The 16,126-nt window shown below is 43.1% G+C and overlaps 1 protein-coding gene across 5 annotated transcripts in view; it reads left to right on the top strand.

Annotated features, from left to right (window-relative positions):
- CSGALNACT1 (chondroitin sulfate N-acetylgalactosaminyltransferase 1) overlaps window positions 1-16,126 on the top strand; it is a 364,179-nt gene that overhangs the window by 74,526 nt on the left and 273,527 nt on the right. Inside the window, exon 1 of one of the 5 annotated variants that reach the window (XM_010363491.2) lies at window positions 1,590-1,608. The exons of 2 other annotated variants lie outside the window; for them this stretch is intronic. The gene's annotated coding sequence lies outside the window, so the exon portion shown is untranslated. Of the gene's footprint in view, window positions 1-1,589; window positions 1,609-1,800; window positions 1,832-5,053; window positions 5,164-16,126 lie in introns of those variants that run through there. 2 more of the 5 variants (XM_010363493.2, XM_030937625.1) reach the window with 2 other exon arrangements.

Below are 16,126 nucleotides of genomic sequence, written 5' to 3'. Positions count from 1 at the left end.
CCTTTACCATATATTAAATTATTTATTCTTAGATCTGTTTCAGGATTTTCTGTTCTCTTGCATTGATCTGCCTGTCTGTTGCTAGGTTATTACTGAATCATTGAGCTTTATTATGTATTTTTCTAAATTTTTTTGAGATGGAGTCAAGTTCTCTTGGCTGGACTAGAATGCAGTGGCACTATCTCTGCTCAGTGCAATCTCCGCCTCCCAGGCTCACGTGATTCTCCTGCCTCAGTCTCCCTCGTGGCTGGAATTGAAGGCATGCGCCACCATACCTGGCTAATTTTTATATTTTTGGTACAGATGCGGTTTCACCATGTTGAGGATGTTGGTTTTGAACTCCTGACCTCAGGTGATCCACCTGCCTCGGCCTCCCAAAGTGCTGGGATTACAGGCGTGAGCCACCACGCCTGGCCTTACTATGTATTTTTATATTTGGTAGAATGTGGTATTGCCATCTCTCCCTCAAAAGCTTTTCCTTAAAAAAAAAAAAAAAAAAACTTTCTTGACTTTTCTTACATTTATTACTTTATGAAAGCTTAAGAATCATTTTTGCCAAGCTATAGAAAAAATCCTTTTGGGACTTTATTAGAATAATATTCATTTTAGATTAATTTTGAAAGACTTGAGATCTATATAATAAATTGCTTTCCAGGTATATGGTCTGTCTATTCCATTTTTCTTTCATGTGCTTGGTATGTTTTTGTGTGTTTTTGGCAAATTTTTAATCAGTTCTTGGTAGTTATTTTTAATATCTGTTACAAAAGGGACTGTAGAGCCCTCTTCCACAATCTTTTCTAACTGGCTGCCGTTGGTGTGTAGAAAGGCTATTTTTAAAAGAACTTGACACCTTACCAAACTCTTAGTAATTCTAATGGTTTTTCAATTTTCAGAGCTTTATTACCTTGCTTCTACTTTCTGAAACCCATTTTTAGAGTCGTTTCTGATGACCAAGATCCTGATTAAATGCCATGACAACTGGCCCCCAGGCTGTGGGAAGTGGCAAGGGTCATGTGGCGATGGGCAGGCTTCCTAATCACAGTGACAGAGGCTGAGCAAACTAGAGTAAAGGTGACGCCACACAGACCTTGTAGAATTTTACACATCGTGGAAAAGGCTGACCAAGTGTAAATTCTTTAGCACAGATTCAACTGTACTACACATCAAATCCTATCCCTGATCTGACATTTCACTCCATTATGTCCTGTGATTGCACATAGCTGCCTATCTGTTCCCCTGTCCATCCTGTCTGGCAGTGGTAAATCACGGTCCCCAGGGTCATGTAAAGGGATGCTGTATTCAGGGTGAACTCGTTCTACCTGCTCTTCAGTGTATGAAGGAATGCAGCAAACTGAACTAGCAATGGATAAGCACAGGTAATTGGGATTTCATAAATGGTCATGGGGTTGCTTGACAGTGGTCTGCGGTTGGACGGATGAGGGCTGCTGACTGCAGTGTACTGGCCCTGAATGCAGAAAAGGATAGTGTTATCTGGGCTGGCCGGAAGGTCTGCTTAAAACCAGACCTCAAACTTGAGCAGACGGGCTTGTCCTGGGATCCGCAGCCTTGCTCAGGCTGTGCGGTGGTGTGGCCCGGGATAGCACAGAGGTGAGTAACCCAAGATCTGTGTCAGTGCCTTCCTTGTGGCTTTGACTGTTGTTTCCTGAATATTTTACACAATCTGTGGGCTCTAAAGTCCCAGTGTACATCAGTGAGTGCTCTCCTTAGGTGGAAACCGTGGGAGTAGAGTACTGAAAACGAAGACTGGGAAAGATCCTAAGTCCCTGAGCAGGGGTGACGACAGGCGTCATCTTTTTGATCTCATGTGTGGGTGAGTGGCAGAGACAAGTTGCCTTTATTGGGTGTGAAATTTGCGGGAACTTTCTGTTTGGGGAGTGCTGGGAGATGTTTTATTTCTAATTAAGAAGAGCCCTAGGAAGGGAAGTAAGTGAGCTTGCCAACTCATTAGCAAACACTCTGATTAGACCTTCTGGGCACATTGCCTAGTGGTCCAAAGCAGGGAGAGGAGAGACAGGCCTGCTCCTAACACTAGCTGGATCCGGGGCAGGAGTACAAACAGAGGCTCAAATTCCATGTGTCTAAGTAGCTGTTTCCAAGTTCTAAGTCAAGATCTCTCAAAATCAGGTCCTATGCTGCCATCTTGGTAAATAAACACAACCTTCCCAGCAACCTGGAAGCCAGACTCCAATGTAGAATTCTCACACTCCTCAAGTTTCTTTGCCAAAATCTTTCTATGGTACAGGTAGACATCCTGGGCCACAGGTCCCAAGTCTGTCTACACCTCTGCAGACAACCTCTCTTGTGCAGACTGGTGAAGTGCTTCACCTTTGAGAAAATAGACCCTGACAGATAAAGCAGAAGGCCCCAGGGAGACCTGGAGTGTGACCCAGAAGGTGGGGTGGTGTCCAGGTGGGCATGTCTTGGGGGCCCTGTGAACTATGCCTCATGACATGGTGTGGCTAGAGAAGGTGTGAGCAGTGCCTTCTGAGCATGGTGCCCGGATCATGGGCACAGACTCTGGCCCAGCCTGACATTCCCAGGGCAGGGGACAGAGATGGGAGGAGTTGAGGAAGCAAGTGGGAACTTGGAACCACATCCAGGCCAGATGAGGTGCTGGAAGGGTGGAGGTTAGGCACGTCAAGCGTAGGAACCCTTGGACATACCAAATTATGGTTTTAGAAATGTCCGTTTGTTACTTCTGGATTTGGGCAGTACACCTGCAGATTTACCACTTATCTGATGCAGACCCAGGAGACTTGTCTTGCACCTGCTCTGACCTCTCGCCTCCCAGGTCCCTAGGTCCCCGGTTCTTTTAATGTTGTGCTGGTGGTGACAGAAGTCTGCTGTGATGGAGCCAGCAATGGGGATGGGGGCATGAAGGACAGATGCACCATTTCCCTTTGCCTCTCTCTCCCGCTGCTTTTGTGGATCTGCTGGTCTGCTTCTCATTCTTTGCCTCAACCTCTTGGACCCATTCAATTCCTGCCCAGAAGGCAGGAATACTGTTTCCATTCTTACTTTAGGTTCCTTTCCTTGCTGTGAATTTCTTCCCACTGCTTGGTCTTGGTGGCTTGGCAGGGGCAGCGGGGGCTCTGCAGGGAGGTGGGGGATGCTAGGAAAGCAATGAGCTTCTATGACGTTGTTATAGGAGTAAGGTCGTCCCTTCGTATCATCAGTGGATTGGTTCCAGGAGTTTTGTGAATACTGAAATCTGGATGCTCAAGTCCCTCATATAACGTGGAGTAGTATTTGCATGTAACCTACACATGTCCTCTTGTGTACAGTCTATACAGTTTTCATTAACAATGAAATAACAGTTTTCATCAACAATGGACCATATACACAAGGCTGTGGTCGCATAAGATAATGATGCATGCATAGAAACCTGACATGGCACTAGAGACTGGTGTTGCAGATCAAGTAGGAAGAATGGTTGATATTCAGTAATGGTGCTGGGATGATATTTGTTTTTCCACATGACAAAATATACATAAATAAAAATCGAATACCATGTAGGTTTGTGTGAGTGCTTTCTGAGCACACAGTGATGAAATTGCGTAATGATACATTTCTCAGACCATATCACAGTCATTCGGTGACACATGACTACTTTAAATCGTCTCTTAGATTACTTGTAATACCTAATACACTGTAAGAGCTATGTAAATAGTTGTTACACTGTATTTTAAATTTGCACTATCCTCTTTTTTTTGTAGGGGGGGGGGGTGAACAGGGTACAGATTCTTGCTTTGTTGCCCAGGCTGGAGTGCAGTGGTGTGATCTTTGCTGACTGCAACCTCCACCTCCTGGGTTCATGTGATTCTCCTGCCTCAGTCTCCCAGGTCACTAGGATTACAGGCGCATGCCACCACACCTGGCTAATTGTTGTATTTTTAGTACAGACAGGGTTTTGCCATGTTGGCCAAGCTGGTCTCGAACTCCTGACCTCAGATCATCCACCTGCCTCGGCCTTCCAGAGTGCTGGGATTACAGACATGAGCTACCATTCCAGGCCTATATTTCCACTATTTTTAATTTTTATTTTTCCAAATATTTTTGATCTGTGGTTGAGTCCATGGATGGAGAGCCCATGGATACAGGGGGCCAAGTATACTATATTTAGGTAGTTTACAAATGAAATAGGCTTTTGGAGGTCGACATAGAAATCTATAATAACATTATTCCTGTGGGGAAGTGTATTTCCAATTTCAAGCAACTAATTTGTAAGTAAACTTTCAAAACTAAAGTTTGTTGTGGCTATTTTTAGAATTCTGCCACTGGAAGGGTGCTGTGTCCATTACAACCTGTAAATGAATTGAATCTACTCTAAGCCGGGATGTAGGCCCCCTTCCAGCTCGGAAGGTCTATGATTTGAGTGCACATTCCTCGTTTTTATAGGGTAGGAAATTGAGATCAGAGAGTGCAAAGTTATTTCTATAAAGCCAAAGGTAAAGTATTTCCGGGACTCGGGCTTCCTCTTCCAACCTCTTGTACATCAGAAGCTAAGAGTGGCGTTTTCATAACCCATGGAGTTTGGGCACCTGCACCTGTTTGTGGGTAGCTGGCACATACTGATGGCACATGACTGCCTTGAGTCACAGCAGGTGGTGCTGGACCTTCCTGTGTGCACAGAATGAAAGGCTATTTGAAGAATAGTGAGTATCCTAGTTTTTTAAAGGTGGCTACAGGGGTATTTGATCAGCATTGTCAGCATCCTGTGTCAGTACCTTAAAATGAGATTGATCTGTATATGGGTTAAATTGTTGGAATTTTTTATTTTGTGTCTGTGTGTGTGTGTGTTTTGTTTTTGTTTTTGTTTTTTTTTGTTTTTTTTTTTTTTTGAGGCCGGATCTTCCTCTGTTGCCCAGGCTGGAGTACAGTGGCACAATCATGGCTCATTGCAGCCTCGACCTCCCTGAGCTCAAGCCAGTTCTCCCATCTCACCCTCCCAAGTAGCTAGGACTGCAGGTGCACATCACCACACCCCACTGATTTTTGTATTTTGTTTGTAGAGACGGGGTTTTACCATGTTGCCCAGGCTGGTCTCGAACTCTTGAGCTCAAGCGATCCACGTGCCTTGACCTCCCAAAGTGCTGGGATTACAGGTGTGAGCCACCACACCAGAGAGGAAGTTCCTTACAGGTTTGCTGCTATCTTGAATTTCCTTACCTTTAAGAAGAGTTCCTGTACATAGAATAATTATGAAAGTTTTTCAAGACGTTATGAAAATTTTCTACAGTATTGATTGCCTAATGTTTGTAAGACTGTTTCCTTATCCACAGAATAAGGATAATGATACCTCCTACTTAATCTCTATGTCAGGATTACTTGAAGTGAGAGGAGACAGTCTAGCTCCCAGCACAGGGGATGGCTGTTAGTGAGTAATCACTAATTGTATTGGTTTCTATTATTGTTGTAGTTATTGTCATTATAATGAGGGCTTCCTGGTCTTCCCTGATTGGTGTCACTTACCGGGTCTTCTTGTCCTTTTGGATGCCTCCTCCCTCATTTGGACATACTTCCAATTACTCCAGAGGGATCTGTTTCGTATGCTGAAGCTCTCCCCTTCATGGGTCAAAACATATAGAATTTCTGCTTTGTAAAAAAGATTCCTAAGATTTTGATTTGTTATATTGCAGGATCTAGTTGTGATTCCTCTCTGCTGCCTTGAGGTCCCACCAGTGATGACTTTATTGTTGACATTTCCTTTTACACCGTTTGTCTTGGACTTTCTTCTCTGCTTAATGAGCTGGGGACACAGGGACATTCCTGGAGCCTATTTACATTTTCTGTCGCGTGCCTGACCTGCATTTACGTCAAAGGCAATCAGTAATTGCTTAGCTATGAGGACAAAATGAGCCCGAGTTTTCTGTAATAGTTACCCTTCCTGGTGACTTTTCCTGGAATCGTTTTTGTACTCTGTCATTGGTTGTTTGAAGAATTCTCAGTCTGGAGTCCCAATCTGAAAACTTTGCCTGTTTGTTAGGTTTCAGTATTACACACTAATTCTAAAGGGGTCTCTATGCAGAGACATCTCGATACCTCTTGTTAGACCTTTTTGCCCTGGAATGCTGGATGTTAAAGTTAGTAGTGATTCCCTAAAACTTGGGATTAGTCCCTGAGGAAACGATTTAGGAAATGTATTTGTAGTATGACTAAGTAGAATTTAGTGGAGTAATCATTTTATGACATGCATTTTTATTTTGGAGATAAGAGTCTCAGGGTGGCCTAGGCTAGAATGCAGTGGCACGATTCTGCTCACTGCAACTTCTGCCTTCTGGACTCAAGCGATTCTCCCATGTCAGCCTCCCAAATAGCTGGGATTACAGGTGCACACCACCACACCCAGCTAATTTTTTGTATTTTAGTAGAGTTGGGGTTTCACTATGTTGGCCAGTAATTGTTTTATTGAAAAACAGTCTTCTAATGGTTTTTCAGACAATTTGAAAATGGAAGTCATCTGTGACCTTCAATATTCCCTAAAAGGAATCCTACCTATGCCCCTGCTGAATTTCTGCATTACCCATTTCCCTAGTAGTCCAGAAACTCTCTGGCTTTTCACAATGACTTTTCCTTTCTCCTCAACCTTCAACATCTCACTTTTCCTTAATATCAGCTGGTGACCTGGCTTCTTACTTCACTGAAGTAAAAACACTGTGGGGCTGGGCGCAGTGGCTCAAGCCTCTAATCCCAGCACTTTGGGAGGCCGAGACGGGCAGATCATGAGGTCAGGAGACTGAGACCATCCTGGCTAACACGGTGAAATCCCGTCTCTACTAAAAGATACAAAAAACTAGCCGGACGAGTTGGTGGGCGCCTGTAGTCCCAGCTACTCAGGAGGCTGAGGCAGGAGAATGGTGGGAACCCGGGAGGCGGAGCTTGCAGTGAGCTGAGATCTGGCCACTGCACTCCAGCCTGGGTGACAGAGCGAGACTCCGTCTCAAAAAACAACAACAAACATTGTGAAGACAGTATTTGCATTCAATACTAAATTTACTAACATCTCCACATCTGAACTGATAGACTGATTTCCTTCTAGCTAAAATGCGCATACTCCAGCGCTACACATGCCAAAGGCCTGCCCTTTTTGTGTGCTAGCTCTTGTCCTTCTCACTTACTCAAGGTCATGGCTCTCATGTTGCTCCATCTGTCCTGGTACCATTAGTTTTTCTTTTCTGCTGTGTCATCTCATCAGCATACAGAGATATCTTTCATCTTACAAAATGCACTCTCAGCTGGGCGTGTGTGGTGGCTCACACCTGTAATCCCAGCGCTTTAGGAGGCCAAGGTGGGAGGATCACTTGAGGTCAGGAGTTCAAGACCAGCCTGGCCAACATGGCAAAACCACGTCTCTACAAAAAATACAAAAAATTAGCCAGGCATGGTGGTGCATGCCTGTAGTCCCAGCTACTCGGGAGACTGAGGTGGGAGGATCGCTTGAGCCCGAAAAGTCAAGGTTGCAGAGAGTGGAGATCATAACAGTGCATTCCATCCTGGGTGACAGAGTGAGACTCTGTCTCAGGTGGAAAAAAAAGAAAAAAGCATTCTCAAACCCACCTCTGCTTAGTTTCTGCTCCATTCTCTCTTCCCTTTTACTGAAATAATTTTCTACACTCCCTCTCCTTTCCTTTCTTGATCCTCTTTAGTTTGACTTTTGTCTCTAGTTCTCTACCAGACTGGTCTTGACAATGCTACTAGTAACTCTTTATTGTCAAACCCAGTGGTTGGTTGCTCTCAGTTCTAATCGGACTTGATTTATCAGTAGTGTTTGACATGATGGCTCACTCCTTTCTTCTTGATTTTCTTTCTTTGGTTCTAGCACCGAGCCTCCCAGTTGTCTTCCTGAAAGATCCTTCCAATCCTGTCTGGGTTGATGGTTTCTCTTCCTCTTGCCAATGTCTAAACAGTAGACAACGCTTGCTCAGTTGCTGGGGCTTTTCTTTCCTCCTCTTGCTTAATTTACAGGTGTTCTTACCAAGTTCCATGACTGTTTCTGCAAATGTTTGTTTTTAGTCTTTATTTCTTCCTCTGTTGTTTCTTATATTACACAGCATGTATTACGTCTTTTGATATTGCTCCACAAGTTACTGAGGCTGAATTTATTATAGTCTTTCAGTCTTTATTCCTGGTTCTTCAGATAGAATGATTTCTGTTGATGTTCAGGTACTGACTTTTCTTGACCGTTACTTAGAATAATTTCTGTTGAGGTTCAAGTACTGACTTTACTTGACTGTTATCTCCATTCTGCGACAAGACAATTCTGTGAAGTTTGGATTTCAGATATTCTGGTTTTCAGTTCTATAATTTCCATTGGGTTCTTTTTTATAGTTCCTATTTCCCTGCCACAAATGCCCAGCTTTCCATTTATTTCAAGAGCATTTGCCTTATGGAACATAACTAAAATAGCTGCTCTAAAGCCTTTGCTGGATAATTCTAACATCTGGGTCATATTGGAGTTGGCATCTGTTGATAGTCTTTTCCGTTGGAAACTGGCGACATTTCTCTAGTTATTTATACCTTAAGTAATTGTGCATTGTCCTGAACATTGTGAATGTTATCTTGTGTAAGCTCTGCGTCATTTTGTAATCTGGGAGTTTTTTTTTTTTTTTTTTTTTTAAATGAGACAACCACCATCCGCTGTGGTTAGGTTCAGGCTGCAAGTAGTTATTTCTCATTCTCTATGGGTGGTGGTTCCAGTGTGAGTTGAGATTTGTAAAGTCCTGGCTTTCCACTTTGGGTCTGTCCTGAACTTGTATCACCAGGGTTTACTCTGAGTTTTAGGCCCTGGTGTGAATCTTGGTTCAGTCCTCAGGTCTCTGTTGTATCACTTTGAATGTGTCTTGGCCGCCCTGCGAGCAACTTGGATGAAACTGAGACCTTGGGCAGAGTGGGGTGGGGGTTCATATATAGAATTATGGGGCAGGGCGTGGTGACTCATGCTTGTAATCTTAGCACTTTGGGAGGCAGAGGTGGGTGGATCATGATGTCAGGAGTTCAAGACCAGCCTGGCCAACATGGTGAAACCTGTCTCTACTAAAAATACAAAAATTAGCTGGGCATGGGAGTGCACCTGTAATCCCAGCTACTCAGGAGGCTGAGGCAGGAGAATCACTTCAACCTGGGAAGTGGAGGTTGTATTGAGCCAAGATCATCACTGGACTCACTCCAGCCTGGGTGACAGAGGAGGCTCCGTCCGGGGGGGTGGGGGGGGCAGGGGTGGGGGTGAGAAGAATTAGAGGATCTGTCTCTCTAACTCTCTCCTCTCTGTGGTTCCACTCATTTTCTGATTCATAAGAATCCCTTTTCCTCTTAGGTTTCTGTAAGATTTATCTGACTGTGGGCCTCTGTGACTGGTGCCCACCCTTGGGGCAAAGCTGTTAGAGAAGTAGGAGCAGGGAAAGTGGGGGAATGAAATTAACCCCTTTGTAGGTCACTTTGCCAACGTTTGACTCATCTCTGCAATCTGCCTTTGTTTTGTTTTGTTTTCCTAGTTCTCAGGTAGTTGCTGTTTGTATTTTGAGAATTTCTAGTTGTAATCAGAGGAAGAACGGCTGTCCTGGGCACTTATCACGATAGCTCCATGACTTTAAATACCCTACTGGCAACTCCCTGTTGCCTGGACCTCTCACCAGACTTGTATTTCTTACCTGGATTTCTTCCCAGAACTCAGTATCTTCATCTAGATGTCAATTGGGCATCTCAACTTGGAGTCTAAACTGGATTCTTGACCTCCTCCCTTGGTCTTCCCCTACTTCAAGATGGGCAGTACCCTCCTTCCATTGCTCAGGCCAGAAACTCTGCATTCATCCAAGACCCCTCTCATTCTCATACCCAAATCCAAGCCATTGGCTAATTGTGATTTTCTTTTTCCAAAATACATTGACAACCAGACAACTTCTTCCTGTTTCCAGGAGATCATGTCTCACATACAGAGCCACGACTGCCTCCTAACTGCCCTCCCTGCTCCCAGTTATTTCCCTTCAGTCTGTTCTTCACCTCGTGGTAAGTTAGATTCTGTCAAGCTTTATTTCACCCCCCTGCACTCCACCAATCACTGCTTACCTATTCCACTGCGGGTAAAGGCTCGGGCCCTGGAGTGACTTCTCAGATGGTAGGGTCATCTCTCCCCGTTGCCCATTCCTGCCTTTTCCCACTGCTCTTCTCCCTCCTCTGGCTCTAACCACCCAGCTCCTGCAGTCACCTTCACCTTTGAATCTGACTTTCTTCTGCCTCGGGTCTTTGTCCTCTTTCCTTCTCCCCACCCCCCCGATATCTGCAGGGTTATCTGTCACTCATCTTCTGATCTCTGCTCAGATACCACCTCCATTCCTCTTGATCCCCTCATACTGTGCATTATTCACTGCATTCATCAGATCTCACTAAAAAAAAAATTTTTTTTTTTTTTTTGAGACAGCGTCACACTTTGTGACCCAGGCTGGAGGGCAGTGGCACTATCTTGGCTCACGGCAACCTCCACCTCCCAGGTTCAAACAGTTCTTCTGCCTCAGCCTCCTGAGTAGCTGTGACTACAGGTGTCCGCCACCACACCTGGCTATTTCTTTTTTGTATTTTTAGTGAAGACACAGTTTCGCCATGTTGGCCAGGCTGGTCTTGAAGTCCTGACCTTAAGTGATCTGCCTGCCTTGGCCTCCCAAAGTGTTGGGATTACAGGCGTGAGCCACTGCCCAGCCAGACCTGACTTCTTAGATATCTGTGTGCCTTCTGCCCTTAACCTAAGCTCTTAGATGACGAGCTCTCTGCATTTGTCTTTTCCGTAATGTATTTTGGGTGCCTAGGATGGTGCCTGGAACAGGATAGGCACTCAATAAATCTTTTTTGATTGAGTGCAGCAAAAGACAAACAAGTACTTCTTCGCAAAAAGGAATTTGATGCATTCATTTCTATTTTGTTTTAAACTCTTTCAATAGAATGCTACAGAAATTAGTATGGTAACAAGGGTGCTAAGATGTTGACATCCACATGCCCATGTTTGGGGTATGGAACATTAGCACATGGTGGAAGCAGACGAATTCATTTCTAACTCTTACACACTGGGACTGGGTTGCTTGGTTCCCATCAGATCATTTCTCAAGTTAGCTATGGGAATCACAGATGGAAATATATGTGACTTTCACTCTTTTCTCCTGTGGTGCATCTTGAAGACAGACAACAGTGGTGTGTAACAGTGTGGAAGCCAGCTGAGACCACGTTGTACATAGCAACTTTGGTCTCATGATCCCTGCCATCTTGTGGTCTCATTATCCCTGCCATCTTGGCTTGCTGTGACCAGATCTCATGATCATGAATGACAGAGTAAAGAGCTGTCTCACACATCTGAAGCCCTGAGCATGAGCAAGTTGAAACAATCATTGCTGTTCCTAGAGTCTTCACCTTATCCACTTTCAGTGCCTTTGAAGCACAGCCAGGTTGGTTGAGAAGCTGCAGTAGTTATGTAAGACCAGTACTCAAACTTGGAAACCCAGTGAAGGCTCTAAGTCCCATATCCCCTTTGTTCCTTGCATCGGAGTCCATTTTTAGTGCAGTGGATGAATGGCTGTGTGGGTTCTTCCCAGAAAGGACAATTGTAACCCCAGGGTGTGTGTTCTCACTGCTGGTGTGTGTAAAGAGGACATCTGCCCCTTATTCTAAGGCTACATTATAAATTAGGAAATCTTTTGAGATGGCTCTTTGATTTCACTTCAAACTCTGAAAAGTGGGCCTTGGAAGGAGGATGTTGAGACTTTTAGAAGCAGTGAGATAGACTGCTTACAACTCAGAGGCTTCCATTGGCTAAACAAGGAAACTATTATCACTCAGTAGCATGAACCCATACTGAACCAGCTGCAAGTGATAAATAACTGACGTATCCTGTTCTTTTTTTTTTTTTCCTTGGAGGGCAGTATTTTCTTGTTTGCCAACTTTTCTACAAATCATTTTCAGGCTTTTTCCTCTTTACGTGACAGTATAAAAACAAGTTTCTTTTTGATAAGAGCAGCAGCTAAATAATGCTACGGTTGGAATTTAATTAGGAATGTTGGTTTATGAACTATTAAAAAGATGCTTTTCATTTATGTTTCCAGTATAAGGCATTATATAAGTGTTCATCTATAAGTGACTGGAAAGAAGGAAAATAATGCAAAGGTTTTCTGCTATCAAGGATTTACATTAGGTAGTTAATAATATTCTTTAGCTGTCCAGGTTGAATGGTGGTTTCCAGCATCCTAAAGGCATTAAGGGGATTACTTAGCAGTCTTGTTACAGAGATGCTGAATATGTCTGAGATATGACTCACTACCTGCAGTGAAAGGTAGGAGAGAAACATTGCCAAGCATCTCCCTGGCTGTATGGAAGCCAGAGTGTTTTATGAACACTCAATTTTTTTTTTTTTTTCATTTCTGAATCTAATGGGTATTGCATGTTCTTCTGTGTTCCCACTGCTGTGTTAGGCATCTAAGGAAGAGTTCTCCTCTGATGTATAGAGTATTGGATACACAGAGAAGCTGATGGAGAGATGGGAAAGCCAAAGAAGTTCTGTGAGCTTGATGGAAAAAATTGCCATGTGTGGGAGGCAGGAACCTTGACAGAGAGGGAGAAAAAGAATCTGAACACATTGCTTTAAGATATTGATGCCCTATGCAGCTCAAGTGTATCATAAGCCTTAACACTATTTGTACCAAATTCTATGTAAATGTACCTCTTGATGTTTCTCTTAAGGAAATGGAAGCATTATTTATAATAGCTTTTTAAAAAAGCATCTAATTGCCCAAATGAGTAGAACAGTTAATGGTGGTTCATATATGGTACATTCATGAGATGGAATTCTCTACAGTCATTAAAAGTTATATTGCAAAAGAATCTGTGATGGCTTGGGGATATACTAACTATATAATAAATGGGAAAATGTCAATAAAACAGTAAGGTCTCAATTTGGTAAAACTATATTCTCAATTTAGAGCAAGTTGAATCCCCTAAGTTTGTAGCTCCCCCCACCACCTCAGCACTTCCAGTCCTTTTACCCTGCTCTACTCTTTCCTTTGTCCCTATTACCTTTTAACATACTGGACATTTACTTGTCTATATCAATGATCTTTGTCTTTCTCTCCTGATAGAATATAAGTTGCAGGAGGGCAGGGATTTTTGTCTATTTTATTCACTGATGTATCCCAGAAGCCTAGAACAACATATGGGGTATAGCAGATTCTAATAAATACTGTACTTGGTGAATAAATGAGTGAAGGAAATGTGGCTGGATTATGACATTGGTGGACATTAACTTTCTAAATTTTACTTTTGGGTTTTCCATATTTTCCATAATAAACATGGATTACCTCTGTGATTAGAGAGAGCTTGAGAACAACATGGTTGCCTGTGAATTTCTCCTATAGACCTAACTAGTTCATCTGCAGGGAATGGCTGAATAGAGGATTGAAGAGAGCAGAATCAAAGCCTTCCAGCTGCAGGTAGAGAATATTGGTGAAGGCCATCTTAGAACCTTGAGGGTCTGGTATGGGTTCTGTGCCTGGCTGACTGCTGGGTTTTGAGCCTGTCCTTGCCTTTTCTGTTTCCCATTTCACCCTGGCTCTTCCCAACACCCTTCAGGCCAGTCTGTTGACTTAACTCTTCCTGCCCTCCACTCTGGGCTAATTCTAGTAATAACTATCTCCATGTCTGGCTTCTGCTGTCTCCTTTCTAGGCTGTACTTTTCCTGCTCACCATTTCAAATTTTGTTTTCATCAGATGCCAGTTTGAGTCTTGACTTCCTTTTAAGGTCTTCTATGACTACTCTGGCCTTGTCCTCCCTTAAGTCCCCATGGCCCTTGTGGAGTAGCCCAAGCACACAGTGCAGTTCCTGGAGCTGGGCTTCAGGGGAGCCATATTTACAATGGACATTAACCAAAGGGGCCAAAAGCTACTTCTGCTGGAAGCCAAGTAGAATCTGGCTCAATCTATTTTAGGGCAGAAACCATAGAAATGCTTTAAGCACATATGCTCTACTTGTCTCAAGTGTTATCTTTTTTTCTACAAGCAAATGACAAGCTGCTTGAGAGAAGGTTTCTATTTTCTGTTTTTTTTTTTTGTCTTCAATAGTGCATAAGCATTTCTAGTCTGAAGGTTGATATCACATACTTATTAGTCAGTTACTCCTTGGTTTTCTGCATATAAAATAAATGTCATTTCTGACCCTTCAGAGATGGCATAAGAATAATATATAGTGGTAGTGATTTAAGCACCTTATGTATGTATGTAGGCATTATGTATGTATGTACATATATGTAATGACATTTTCCTATTAATATTTAAAAAGCTAATAAACTGAAATGTTCAGGGTATAACTTGACTGCAATAACCTTCTGCTGTTAAAATGGTATAATTTTTATTCAGGGAATACAGATTGATTTTTTAGGAAGCAGGATTTTATGTAACAGATTATTCAATTCCATAAAAAATTACTGAGATTCTGCTAGTTATAAGGTACTGCAGTGGGCACTGAGGGAGATTGTGGAGGTCATTTAAAAACAGTCCCTGAACTCTGTGAAGTAGGATTATAAGTGCAAAAACAGTGCCCAGGATGAGTAGGAAAGCCTTATTACAGATTTAAAGAAGGAAGAAGTTCCATGAGATCTGGGGACAGGCAAATGTGCAGGGAGTAGGGGACATGGCAGTGAACTACAGAATTAGGAATTTTGGTAGCTGGGAGTAGGTAGATGTGGGATAATTAAGGGATTCCAGGAGGAAATAATAACATCAAAAAGAAATGGGAAAGGAGGCATCTTGTGGGGACAGTGAGTTGTTTGTCCACAGGACTGCAGGAGACATGCAGATGAGGGGCTGGGAGATGAAACTGAAAGGTAAGTTTGAATAACATCTGGAGGGCCTTCATGCCGCAATAAGCTATTTTCAGCATGCAAATGAATGTGTGCCACATTAGAAATGGCTTTTGAATGGAAAGGTTTAGGGCTGGGCACAGTGGCTTATGCCTGTAATCCGAGCACTTTGGGAGGCCAAGGCCAGTAGATTATTGGAGGTCAGGAGTTTGAGACCAGCCTGGCCAACATGGCGACACCCCCATCTCTACTAAAACAAATTAGTCAGGCATGGTGGCAGACACTTGTAATCCCAGCTACTCCTGTGGCTGAAGCAGGAGAATCACTTGAACCTGGGAGGGAGATGTTGCAGTGAGCTGAGGTTGTGCCACTGCACTCCAGCCTGGGCAACAGAGGGAGACTCCATCTCAGAAAAAAAAAAAAATAATAGTAATAATAAATCAATCCAAACAAAAAAAGAAATGGTTTACAGTTTTTATTTGGTTTGGTGAGTAACCATATGCTTTAAATGTTTGTAGTTTTATGATAGTGTCCTCCATCTCAGAATGAAATTTATTAGGCAAGGGTACATATTAATTGAAGAGAAAGTTGTTTGCTTCCAGAAACATAGGTGGTAGTGGTTTTTCTCTTCTGTGGTTCCATGTCTGCTGGGTTGGACTAGTGCTTGCATTTGCAAATCTACTCAAATTCCTATTGAGGAAATGGAGGTAAATTTTCAATGATTAAATTCTCAAAGCCAGATAGCAAATTATCAACGTAGTTTTGAATGAAATCCACATGTCTAGACTCCAAGAAGTCTGCTGTATCTGAGACCTTTTGTTTTATGCAGAATTTGTTTGAGAGCCCATAAAGATTCATCTGTAACAAGTTGTTTTTCTGTGGAAGCATTTTGGTGAGAAATTAAAACTTGGATCACTGGAAATTCATAGATTATTACAGTATTTCCAAAGGTTTCCTAGTATTTCAAGAAGAGTGTTCCTAATACCAAGTGATTGATCCCATTTTCCCATTTAAAATAAATTGGCAGGCTGGCCGCAGTGGCTCACGCCTGTAATCCAAGCACTTTGGGAGGCCGAGGCTGGTGGATTACCTGAGGTCAGGAGTTCAAGACCAGCCTGGGCAACATGGTGAAACTCCGTCTGCTAATAATCTAAAAATCAGCCAGGCCTAGTGGCGCTCGCCTGTAATGCCAGCAACTTGGGAGGCTGAGGCAGGATAATTACTTGAACCCAGGAGGTGGAGGTTGCAGTGAGCCAAGATCATGCCACTACATTCCAACT

Source organism: Rhinopithecus roxellana, chromosome 9 (genome assembly GCF_007565055.1).
Source record: "Rhinopithecus roxellana isolate Shanxi Qingling chromosome 9, ASM756505v1, whole genome shotgun sequence".
NCBI classification, from domain to species: Eukaryota; Metazoa; Chordata; class Mammalia; order Primates; family Cercopithecidae; genus Rhinopithecus; species Rhinopithecus roxellana.
The sequence above is the reverse complement of the archived record's forward strand: the minus strand, read 5'-3'. Positions and strand labels throughout refer to the sequence as shown.